Here is a 12,041-nt window from a genome sequence, read left to right on the forward strand (position 1 = left end):
GGGCAGCATCCCAAACTTCCAGTTAGTCCCTTTTTTACACTCAAGAATCCCCCTGAAAGTCTGAATGTGGCCATCTATGCTGCAAGGAACCCATTAACGTCTCTTAGTAAGGTGGTCCTCCATCCCCTCACCCCCTAATTGTCATGCTCCCAGGATCTTTCTAGAAGGAAAACAGAAGTACAGGGCAACACAAAAGGCTGCTGACTCCTTCCACAACAGTCTGTCCTCCCAGTTGGTTAATGACTGGCTCAGGACTCAAGCTGACCCTAAATCTAGTGTTCTCTCTATTGCATTGTGTCATAATCTTGAGAGTTGAAGAAGGAAAAATGAGTAAATTAGGTCAGTGAGCATTAATCATTATTTTAAGATACCAATTTTTCCCAACAAATTTAGCAGTAAAATGAAATACATTTTCTTCCCCTCCAAATGTGCCCCTCCTGACCTTCCCTAGCCCCCAACTGAGACACCATTTAGGATACATCCCTGGGATTCCAGAGGAGACCATTTATGTTCCTCCAGAAGGATTCTTGAAAGCAGCACCCCACCCCCAGGCCCAATGATTTCTGAGAGGAACATTTAGAATCTTTCAGGAGGATCCCCAGGGTGATCATTTAGAATCCCTGTGAAAGATTCTAAAGAGAGAATGACTCCAGACTCCATCTCTTTCACTTTTAATCACATTTCCTGCTCTCTCCTGGAAAGAGTCCACTAGGCAAAGATTTATCCCAACTGCCCCCTGCCTCTCAGGGGTTAGTGGTTAAGGCCTCACCTTTCTCTAACCAAGCCTGGATTCTCCCCTGCTCCCACCCTATCCCCCTTCCTTCCCTATGGCCCAAGCTCATAGGGAAGGTCTGGGAAATGGGAGATAGGATGTGTTCCCTTTGCCTGTACTGGTAATTGGTGGGGAGGGTAATCTGAGAGATATATTAAGAAATTATGAAGCTGTTAGGAGAATCCCCTAATACATTAATGAACTTCACAGCCTTTATTAGGGACTTCTGAAAGCATCATCCTCTATCAAAAAAAAAAGTCTCTTGTAGAAAGGACAAAAGCAATATCTTAATTAGGTCTCAGTGGCTGGGGATGCCCCCAGATAAAGTAGTTTGGCTTGGACCTCTGGAGGATGTAAGCAGCTAGGTGCCACACTACTGCAGGGCCTGGAGTCAGTCTTCCTGAGTTCAAATGAGGCCTCAGACAATTCCTAGCTATGTAATCCTGGGCAAGTCACTTAACCCTGTTTGCCTCAGTTTCCTCATCTGTAATATTAGCTGGGGAAGGAAATGGCAAATCACTCCAGTATCTTTGCCAAGAAACAAATGGGGTCTTGAAGAGTTGGACAGGACTGAAAAACAACAACCAATCTGGGAGGACAGACTGTTGTGGAAGGAGTCAGCAATCTTTTGTGTTGCCCTACCTAGTAAAGAGAGTCGACAGACCACTTTCAGACATTTCCATACTTTCCCCCCTTCTGTTTTCCTTCTAGAAAAATCCTGGGAGCATAGCAATTAGGGAGTGAAGAGATAGAGGACCACCTTTTTAAGAGATATTAATAGATTCCTTGCAGAAGAGACAGCCACATTCAAACTTTCAGGGGGATTCATGAGCGTAAAAAAGGGACTAATTGGAAGTTTGGGATGCTGCCCCTCTAGTAGCCCCCAAGTTCAATTCTCTATAAAGGAGAGAGCAATCCTTGCAGTGATGGTCTGGGGGTCCTTAAGATTCCCTCTTCCAGAGAAAAGGGGAGGAACTGAACTGACTGTTGATGAGCTACTATGAAAACTTGATGTATCTTCTACATTATTTATGGGTTCATATGATTCTTCTGTCTACATTTTTTGTTCGGTGAAATAAAAAGACTGTGCCCCATAAATGTATTTGTTACCCGGAGGGCTTGTACCGTATCAAGGAAACTTTTTTACCCACACCTGTGTAAATCCAGAGATGAACTAGATTCAGAAATTCCCCAGAATAAACCATGGGTATGGACACAATAAGCCAAAAATGTATTATATTTGGGGGTAGTCTCCAGGATCAAACCTGGTCCATAGGAACCTAGAATTTGGAAGGGGGGTAATAGAGGAAACAGACTCAGAGACAAGTGTTATACCCAAGACTACATAAGTAAATGTAGTAAGTAACAGAATGAGGATTTGAACCCAATCTTCCTGATTCCCATGTCCCATGATTTCTAGATGCATCGCTCTTTCCACTACACTGCAGTGTATTACTATATTACAATCCAAAAACACCAGTCAAGCTCCTACCTCATCCCATCCTCCCACCCCTCCTTCCCAAGGAAAAAAAAATCACAGATAATCCTAGATTGTCTCAGCAGAAAAAGCCTAGAGAGCATAGAATCTAACCTGTACCTGAAGCAGGAATCTAGGAATCTGTGTGGCAGGAGCTGTTACATAGCAAAATTTAACTAGATTTGGAGTCAAGGGATCTAGATTCAAATCCAGTCTGACACCTGTCTGTATGCCCATAGACAAGTAAGTTTCCCTTGATAGTCTGAACCTCAATGTCCTCACCTGTAAAATGGGAATGACACTTGCAACCCAACAAGAAGTATTTTTCAAGCACTTATATGCAGCAGGCACCTTTCTAGATGCTGAGAATACAAAGACAAAAAGGAAAAGAGTCAAGTCCCTAAGGAACTTACAACCTAGCTGGGGGAGGCAATGTGCATATCTATATATATCTATATCTATGTATATGTATACCTACATACATATACACACAAACATGCATGCATACCTACATATATACACATGCGTGCTTGCACACATACATACAGCTAGGTGCTTCAGTGGAAAATTGTTGGGCCTGGAGTCAGGAAGACTCATCTTCCTGAGCTCATATCCAGCCTCAGACACTTATTAGCTGTGTGTAACCCTAGGCAAGTCACTTAACCCTGTTTGCCTCAGTTTCCTCATCTGTAAAATGAGCTAAGGAAGGAATTGACAAACCACTCCAGTATCTTTGCCAAGAAAACCCCAGTAAGAGTCAGACATGACTGAAAAAAAGTGACTGAACTGAAATATACATATATTTATGCATGTATGTCTACATATAGATAGAGAGATAGATGGATGGACAGATGGATGGAGATGGATAGACAGACAGATGGATGGATGGATGGATGGATGGATGGATAGATAGACAGACAGACAGAAGATAGATAGATAGATAGATAGATAGATAGATAGATGATATAGTTATGAGGTTGGACTGGCTTCCATTACTTAGAGAAAATAGAGGTAAGATAACTTGGTGGGAAAGGCTCCCTGTAGAGAAGGTATTAGCTGAACTGAGCCTTGACAGCAGACAAGGATTCCAGGAGGCAGAAGTGAAGGGGAAGAGCATTCCAGGCACAGGGGGACAGGCAGCCTGGGCAAAATCAGGGAGGCAGAAGATGGAGCGCATATATGGCAAACATTAAGAAAGCCAGTTTGGCTGAACTGAATAGTTCTTAAAGGAGTGCAGAGGGTAGTAATGCTGGAAAGGGAGGTTGAGGTTATCTGTGGAGGGCTTTAAATGCCAAACAGAAGAGTCTGCATTTAATCCTAGAGGCAAAAGGAAGAAGCAGCACGGCTGTTCGTTGAATCAGGGGCTTGATAGGGTCAGCCCTCATCTCACTGGGCTGGGCTCTGAAAACCTTAAAGCATTAGACAAATGGAAGCTATTTTTAAGACACCTCCACCATCATCACACACAAACACACATATACACACTGGATAATAAAACTGTAGATAATCTAAAAATCCTTTGTACATGATTTAGGAATTTTTCTCTTGTCAGTCTCTCTCTGTGTCTCTATCTCTCTCTTTTTCTCCTCCTTCCAGCTGATTTCTTTTCCTAATGAGATCAACTTCAGGCGAGGCAGAAGTAGCTTGGTACGAAGAACTCTGAACCAGAAGTCACAGGACTGGGTTCTAAGTCTGGCCCTGTCACTGGGTCCCTGTGTGGCCTTCCCCATTCTGGAGCTCAGTTTCCCCTCATCTATTAAATGAAGGGGTTGATCTGGTTGGTCTGAATGGTCTCCAAGAGCTCTTCCAGTTCCAACATTCTGTACTCAGTAGTTCTACCAGAATGAATTGAGAACTTCCTAGAGAATGAACTCACCAGGAGGCTCAGGGTGTCTGGAAACACAGCTTTGCTGTATGTCACCACCCACCAATTATCTAGATAATTGAGAGTTTCTCATACAAGGATCAAACCCAGTCCCCGGCCCCTGGAGTAACATTCTTGCCCCATGCCTTAGAATCAAACTTGTGTAATTCCCAGTTCTCATAGAGTTAGGAGAGTCCTGAGGTTTTTAGAACATAGAATGTTAAATCTGAAAGGACCCTTAGCATCTAGAATGCCAATTCCTTCCTTAGCTCATTTTACAGATGAGGAAACTGAGGCAAACAGGGTTAAGTGACTTGCCTAGGGTCACACACAGCTACTAAGTGTCTGAGGCTGGATTTGCACTCAGGAGGATGAGTGTTCCTGACTCCAGGCCCAACAATTCTCCACTGAGGCACCTAGCTGTATGTATGTATGAGCATGCATGTGTATGTATGTAGGTATGCGTGCATGTATGTGTATATATGTATGTAGGTAGATATAGATATAGATACAGATATAGATATAGATGTAGATGTAGATGTAGATGTAGATGTGGATGTAGATGTGGATGTAGATGTAGATATAGATATAGATATAGATACAGATACAGATATAGATATAGATATATAGATGTAGATATAGATGTAGATATAGATATAGATGTAGATATAGATGTAGATGTAGATGTAGATATAGATATAGATATAGATATAGATATAGATATAGATATAGATATAGATATAGATATAGATATAGATGGGCCCAAAGAAGCGCAGAATCCTGGCACTGGAACAGTTCTGAAAACATACGATAATTGTCTGGGCTGAGAGGGACCTTAGGACTTCCCTCCGTATCCTCTGTCCTTCAGCCAAACTGTTCTCTTTCCCGATGGATCTTCCCTATTCTCTCTGGCCTCTGGGCTTTTGCTCAAGCTTTAGATCATTCTCTCTCTGCCAAGAAGTCAACTCTTCCAGGAGTTTTCCCTGATTTCCAACACTTCACTAACAACCTTTTCCTGCGGACCAAAGGCCTGTTTTCTCTCTAATGCCCTTATCATTAATTTGGGGTGTTCCTTGTATCTTGTTGGCATCCCAGCAGGAGAGCACCATGAAGGCAGGTGCCCAAGACTCGTCTAAACTTTGCTATCTCCCCCACTAGGGAGCACTGGGCTTTGCATACGGTAGACACTTTATAAATGCCTACTTAGTTGAACTAAACAAGGACCAAAGTGAATAAGTTCTAGAGAAGCAGATTTAGACTCAATAAAAGGAAACGCTAATAGTCAGAACAAGATGGTTTCCTGGTAGGAGGAAGAGGAGGAGGAGGAGGAGGAGGAGGAGGAAAAGAAGAAGAGGAAGAAGAAGAAGAAGAAGAAGAAGAAGAAGAAGAAGAAGAAGAAGAAGAAGAAGAAGAAGAAGAAGAAGAAGAAGAAGAAGAAGAAAAAGAAGAAGAAGAAGAAGAAGAAGAAGAAGAAGAAGAAGAAGAAGAAGAAGAAGAAGAAGAAGAAGAAGAAGGAAAGAAAACAATGATAATAATAATAATAATAATATTTATATAGCCCTTGCCATGTGCCAGGCACTGTGCTAAGCACTTTATAATTATTTTCTCACTGGACCCTCACGATGACCCTGGAAGGCAGGAGCCATTATTATCCCCTTTCTACAGATGAGCAGAGGTTGAGTGACTTGCCCAGAGTCACACAGCCAGTTCAGTATCTGAGGCAGAATTTTAACTCAGGTCTTCCTGCCTCCAGGCCCAGCACCCTGTGCACTATAGTGCCTCCTAGGGCCCTTCTTTAGGAGGCAGACATGTTCAAGAAGAAGCTGGAGAAAAAGGCACTCTTTCTCAACTCTCCATGACTTTACACTGATCAACCCTGGAATGCATTGGAATACATACATTTTTTACCTTCTGGCATCTGGTGGTACAAGTGAGGAGAGTGTTGGGCCTGCAGTCAATCAAACCTGAGTTCAAATCCATTCACTAGCAGCTGCATGACCCTGGGCAAGTCCCTTAACTTGTTGTCTGCCTCAGTTTCCTCATCTGTAAAACGGAATCAATAAGGGCACCAACCTCCCAGGGCTGTTTCGAGGATCGTATTTGTAAAAAGCACAGTGCCTGGCCCATTGTAGGCATCATATTATTCCCTTCCCCTCCCCCTCTCATTCTTTAAGAAGCAGTTCAGGCTCGATCTTCTATGTGAAGCCTCTCCTGTCCCCCATGTGCTGCTGCCCTGCCCCCATCCCAAGCTACCTTTTCTTTAACTACTTTCTATCTATTTGTAATTATTCACTGTATAATGATTCAGGGGCAGCTAGATGTCAGTGACTAGAGTACTGGACCTGGAGCCAGAAAGGCCTTAGTTCAAATCTGCCCTGAGACATTAGCTGTGTGACCCTGGGCAAGTCACTTAACCATTGTCTACCCTCAGTTTCCTCACCTGTAAGATGGGGAGAATAATAGCACCTATGTCCCAGGCTTGCTGTGAGCCTCAAATGAGATTTTGCAAGCCTCAACATACCGTATAAATGGCAGTTATTACTATCCTGCACAAGTTTTCTTATGTACTTGTGGTGTCCCCCGCTCCAACGTAACACAGTCCTTATGTGTAGGAATTGTTTCTTTCTTTATACTTGGATTCCCAGGGCCTAGCCCAGTGCCGGGCACACAGTAAGAGCTTAATAAATGCTGATTGACTTACTGATTGCTAGGGAGCCTGTGGAAGGGAAAGAGATTGGACAAGATGATAGGTCACAGGGCCAAAGGTCATAGAGGGCAAGCCTGAAAAGACCTTAGAGGTCATCTAGTCCAACCCCTACATTTCGCAGATGAGGAAACTGAAGTCCACAAAGCAGTGACTTGCCCAAGGTCCCTTCTGGCTCTGAGAATAAAAAAAAAAATGGGGATTAAAAAAAAATCTCACACTTCCATGTTGTTTTTAAAGTGATTTCCATATAAATAAAGATATACAGGCAATGGGGTGTAGAAATCTATCTTGCCCTACAGGAAAACAGAAGGGAAGGGGATACGAGAAGGGGGGGTGGGGTGTAATAAAAGGGAGGCAGATTGGGGGAGGGGTAATCAATGCATACTGTCCTGGGGTGGGGGGAGGGGAGAGAGGGAGGGAAAATGTGGAATTCAGAATCTTGCAGAAGTGAATGTTGAAAACTGAAAATAAATAAATTTATATCGAAAAAAAGTGACTTCCACACAACAGCCCTAGGTAAGATGGTGTCATTACCCCGGCTTTATAGATGAGGAGCTGAGGCTTGTTGAAGGAGAGATCTGATTTCCCCCGGGGGGTCACCCAGCGAGGAAGTAGCAGAGTGGGGCCTAGAACTGAGTTTCCTGGCCCAGCACTTTCTACTACACTAACAGATCTCTTATTGAGAGGCACTAGGTCTTCCTGTCCCAGCTTGCCCAGGCTGGCCCCATGCCCAGCTCTAGGCTCCAAGCCACCTACCCCAAAGCTCTCCTGGCACCATTGACCCAAGCCTCAGTGCCCCTATCCCTGGCACCTGCTGCCGGATAACCTTTCCAGCCTGAAAAGACCTCCCCACCTCCAGCCCACCTGCCAGGCAAGCCTCTGCAGTTGCTGGCCATGCTTCCCTACTGGAGGACCCCTTGGAGTTCCTCCACCAGCTTCCCTCCTCCATCTTCTCCACCCTTTTCCACATACCAGGATCATAGAATCTCAGGGCCAGAAGGGACATTAGAGGACATCTAATCTAACCTATGCCTGGCCAGGAATCCCATCTCTAGATTTTCCAATACAAGGTCATCTGATCTTCACTTGAAGATCTCTAGTGATGGTAAACTCGTTACATTATGAGGCTGCCGTTCAAGTGCTGTCTCTTCCAGGAAGACCCTGGCTGACCACCCCAGCCCACAGTGATCTCCCCTTGTCCTTTCCAGAGCCCAAAATACAAGATCCAGGACTGGATCATAGGCTCCTACCTCTGGAGTTGGGGGGGGGGGGAATGCCACTTAATCCAATCTCTTCAGTTTACAGATGGGGAAATTAAGGCCTATCTAGAGGAAATGACTTGCCCACTTGTCCACCTCTCACATTGTCAAGATTTGCTTTTCAGTGACTTTCTATTATCAGTTACCTAACTGTATATATTTTGTGGTTATATATACAAAGTGTCCCAAAAGTCTCAGTACTGTTTTAAACTTTAAAGCTTAAAACAGCACTGAGACTTTTGGGATACCCTGTATGTGTACATGTTTTATATCCCATTAGAACATAAATTCTCTGAGGGCAGGGGCTGTTTCATTTTTGCTCTTTTATACCCAGCACATAGCACAGTGCCTGGAACATGGTGGGTGCTTCATAAATACTTGTTCATTGATTAGTCTTAGAATTAACTTAGAAATAACTCAGAATGTCAGAACTGGGAGAGAACTTGGATCTCATCTCTTCCAAGCTCCTCAAATTGCTGTTTGTCTGTCGTTTTGGTCACTTCTGACTCTTTGTGACCTCATTTGAAATTTTCTTGATAAAGATATTGAAATGGTTTGCCATTTCCTTCTCCTGTTCATCTAACAGATGAGGAAACTGAGGCAAACAGAGTTAAGTGACTTGCCCAAGGTCACACAGCTAGTATCTGAAGCTGGATTTGAACTCAGGAAAAGGAGTCTTCCTGACTCCAGGCCTGGCACTCTATCCACTGTACCACCTAGCTGCCCCATTTTACTGGTGCCCTCATATTACTGGTGGGAAAACTGAAGACCAAAGAGGGAAAGGGACTGGACCAAGGTCACACAGCCTCACAGGCAGAGCAAAGATGAGGATAAGTAACATTCCTACAGCCCTCAGTGTTTGCAAAGCAATTTACATATATCATCTCATTTAAGCTTCACAGAAACTCTGTTAAGTAGGGTATTACAGGTATCCTCATGTAAGGAAACATGTGAGGAAACTGAGGCTCAGAATAGTTAAGTAAATCGACTATGGTCACATAGTCACTAAGTACATGAATCAGAATTTGAACCCAGGTCTTTGGATTTCAAGTGCTGCAAGCTTTACCTCTTCTAGTCCAGTAAATAGTTTGACCTCTCCAGCTAGACAAGGCACTCCCAAAAGGCCAGCCCTGGATCTCTTCCTCCTCCCCCACAGTACATCCCTGGGCTGGGTTCTTGGGAGGCATCCAGTCTATACATGTCTACTGGAACTGAACATGGCTTGGCTTTACCCAGTGGTGTATTCTCTACCCTCACTTCCTTGTCTTCCAAACTTCTTCATCTCCCAGGGTACAGGCTCATTACAAGCTCCATTCCTCCCCCAGGGCCCAGTACCCCTAGAGGGTACTCCTGCACCCCTGAGCAACCAGAGGACAGGACTCCTCTTCCCCCCTGCCTTCTCTCCCTTCCAAAGCAGCTACATTAGGGGTCATAAGGTGCACCCTCCAGCCTTAGAGCTTCTCCTAGCACTTGGATAATAAAAAGTCAGAGACACCCCCCTCACCAAACCTAAATGCCTAAATACATCATCCCAAAAGCAACAATCTGAAAGGGCAGAAAAAAATTTAAAAGCTAAACATACCAAAAAAGCATAATCTCAAACATCCGATAATCTAAAGCAGCAAAAATTAGGAAAAACAACCATTAATGCAAAACCAAGAATCACCTACACCAATGGATAATTCAAAAAAGCAAAGAATCAAAAAGCAATAAAAAGCAAAAAACACTGAATAATCTAAATTCAGTTTAATTCCATTCAACAAAGATTTATTAACTTCCCAATGGATGTCAGGCACAGTGCTAGATAATAAAAATGCAAAGAAAAAAGAAACAAAACAATAACCTAAAACAATTAATAATTCAAAACAGTAAATAATGCAGAGGAAGGAAATCTTAAAAAGCAGATAATCCAAAAGTAATAGAAATTTTAAAAACTGGTTCATTCCAAAACTGGTAATGCCCAGACAGAAATAATTAATAAACCAAAACAACAGATAATGGCTTAAACAGTGGGACCTGGTGGATGCTACCTGTTTGCTAGCTCTGGGGCTGAGTTACAGGGAACCCACAAAGGGGAAACCCTGAAGGGTCAGAAGGTCCCCAGCAACCAGATGAGCAACAAGAAAGGCCTTACTCTTCTCAGTTCTGGGCCTCCCCACTAGCAGCATGGGGATGGAGCAGGGGAGTTAGAGGAAACTGTGCTATAGTGGCAAGAAAAGACCTAGTGTGTTACTGGATAAGTACCCCCCTCCTCAGTGGGCCTCAGTTTCTCTCTCTCTCGGATCCCTTGCGGCCCTAAGGCTTATGGATCATATATATAATCCTTTGGGTCCCTGACAGTTTTCGTGTCTCTAGCCAATTCTTCAAATATTTATGCAGACACCTGCTGCGGTGCCACCAGGCATAGAAAACATTATTATATTCCCCATCTTCGGGAGGAGGAACTGAACCCCACCACCACTACCACCACCACCACCAAGGCAAGGGACTTGTTAAGGTCACATAGCCCATCTGTATCAGAACTGACTCGAACCCAGACCTCCTGACTCCTGGCACAGCACTCCTTTCCGCTGGGCTGAACTATCATGTATGTCATGTCCCGAGGGGGCATGTGGACACATGTTAATAACGTGTGTGGCATAAACTAAAGCTCCCGGGCGGAGGGGGGCAGGGTGGGGCAAGCGGGACTAAAGTCGCTGTGGGGAGGGGCTGGAAAGGCAGAGGCCAGGAGTAAAAAAGCCCGAAGAGACCTCCGCTCACCCCCACAAAACAGCCGGGGCAAACGCTGGGAACTGGCGTGGGGCGCACGCGAAGGGGAGGTAGTCAAGCGGAGCGGGGATACCGGCAGCAGGATCAGTCTGCAGGACCCATCCACTCAAACTACCTGCCCCCAGTCTGGGGAGCGCTAACACACCCCCTCCTTACCTTCTCTCGGTCTTAAATAGGCCAGACCCAGGCAGACCGGGATAGCACAGCCCAAACGCACACCGCGATTTACGCACCCTTTACAGATAGATTCTTGGAGGAGAAAGGCAAGGAAGGGAAGACATACGCAAAGTGACAATCTCACAGTCACACAGTTACATAAATATATAAGAAGTTTGACAAACGCACATGGACACACACGAACACGCTCACACGACGGTCTCACAAAGTGAGATACAATTACAGTTACACAAACAATCACCCTCTCAGAAACGCACTCATTCACATACAGAGGCACTTATAAAGTCGCACTCACGCAATCACACAGACATTGGTGAACACATCGCAATTACACAATAATCACATTTCACAAATGTACTCACGCAGTCGCACACATAAGCACACTAATAAAGTTGGACGGGAACACACGCGCACACACATACGCACACCCAGCCCCTCCCTCTTTCATCCCTGGAGCCTAGTCACTTGCGCCAGGACCCACAGCTCACCCGGCACGAAGCCTGCTCTGCGTTCCTCTCGCGTTCCTCCTTTCTCCGCTGCTGCTTCTGTGGCTGCTGCGGCTGCTGCTGCTGCTCCTGCTCCTGCTGCTGCCCCGGCAGCTTCCTGCTCCCAGGCTCAGTCCCGAGTCCCGCGCTCAGGTCTCAGCCCCAGCCCCGCCCCCGACCCGGCCCAGCCCGCCCCGGGATCCCGCAGCCCAGCGCGCCCCCTCTGTCCGTTGGTCTTCTAGGTCCCTGCTCTTCCTCTGTCCCTCCCTAAAACGAAGGGAGCGACCCAAGCCCACCAGGAAAGACCCCCTACCACCCCCTCTCCCTAGCCCAGATTCCTGTCTCCAACAGCCTCCTCTTCCCTTCTCCCCCAATCTTCTCTCTCCTCTCCTCCAGCCTCCCCTCACCAATTCCATTCCTCTCTATTCCAGTTAATTAATTCAACAAGCCTCTGTGCTGGACACAGGAGACATAAAGGCAAAAATGAAGTAGGAGATGTCATCCAGGAGCTTGCATTCATAACAGCTAAGC

The 12,041-nt window shown here is 45.2% G+C and overlaps 1 protein-coding gene across 1 annotated transcript in view; it reads right to left on the bottom strand.

Moving 5' to 3' along the window:
• P2RY2 (purinergic receptor P2Y2) overlaps positions 1 to 11,651 on the bottom strand; it is a 71,450-nt gene extending 59,799 nt beyond the window's left edge. Inside the window, exon 1 of the mRNA XM_036746059.1 lies at positions 11,514 to 11,651. The gene's annotated coding sequence lies outside the window, so the exon portion shown is untranslated. The remainder of the gene's footprint in view (positions 1 to 11,513) is intronic.
• Positions 11,652 to 12,041: the final 390 nt, after the last annotated feature.

Source organism: Trichosurus vulpecula, chromosome 2 (assembly GCF_011100635.1).
Source record: "Trichosurus vulpecula isolate mTriVul1 chromosome 2, mTriVul1.pri, whole genome shotgun sequence".
In the NCBI taxonomy this organism is placed as follows: domain Eukaryota; kingdom Metazoa; phylum Chordata; class Mammalia; order Diprotodontia; family Phalangeridae; genus Trichosurus; species Trichosurus vulpecula.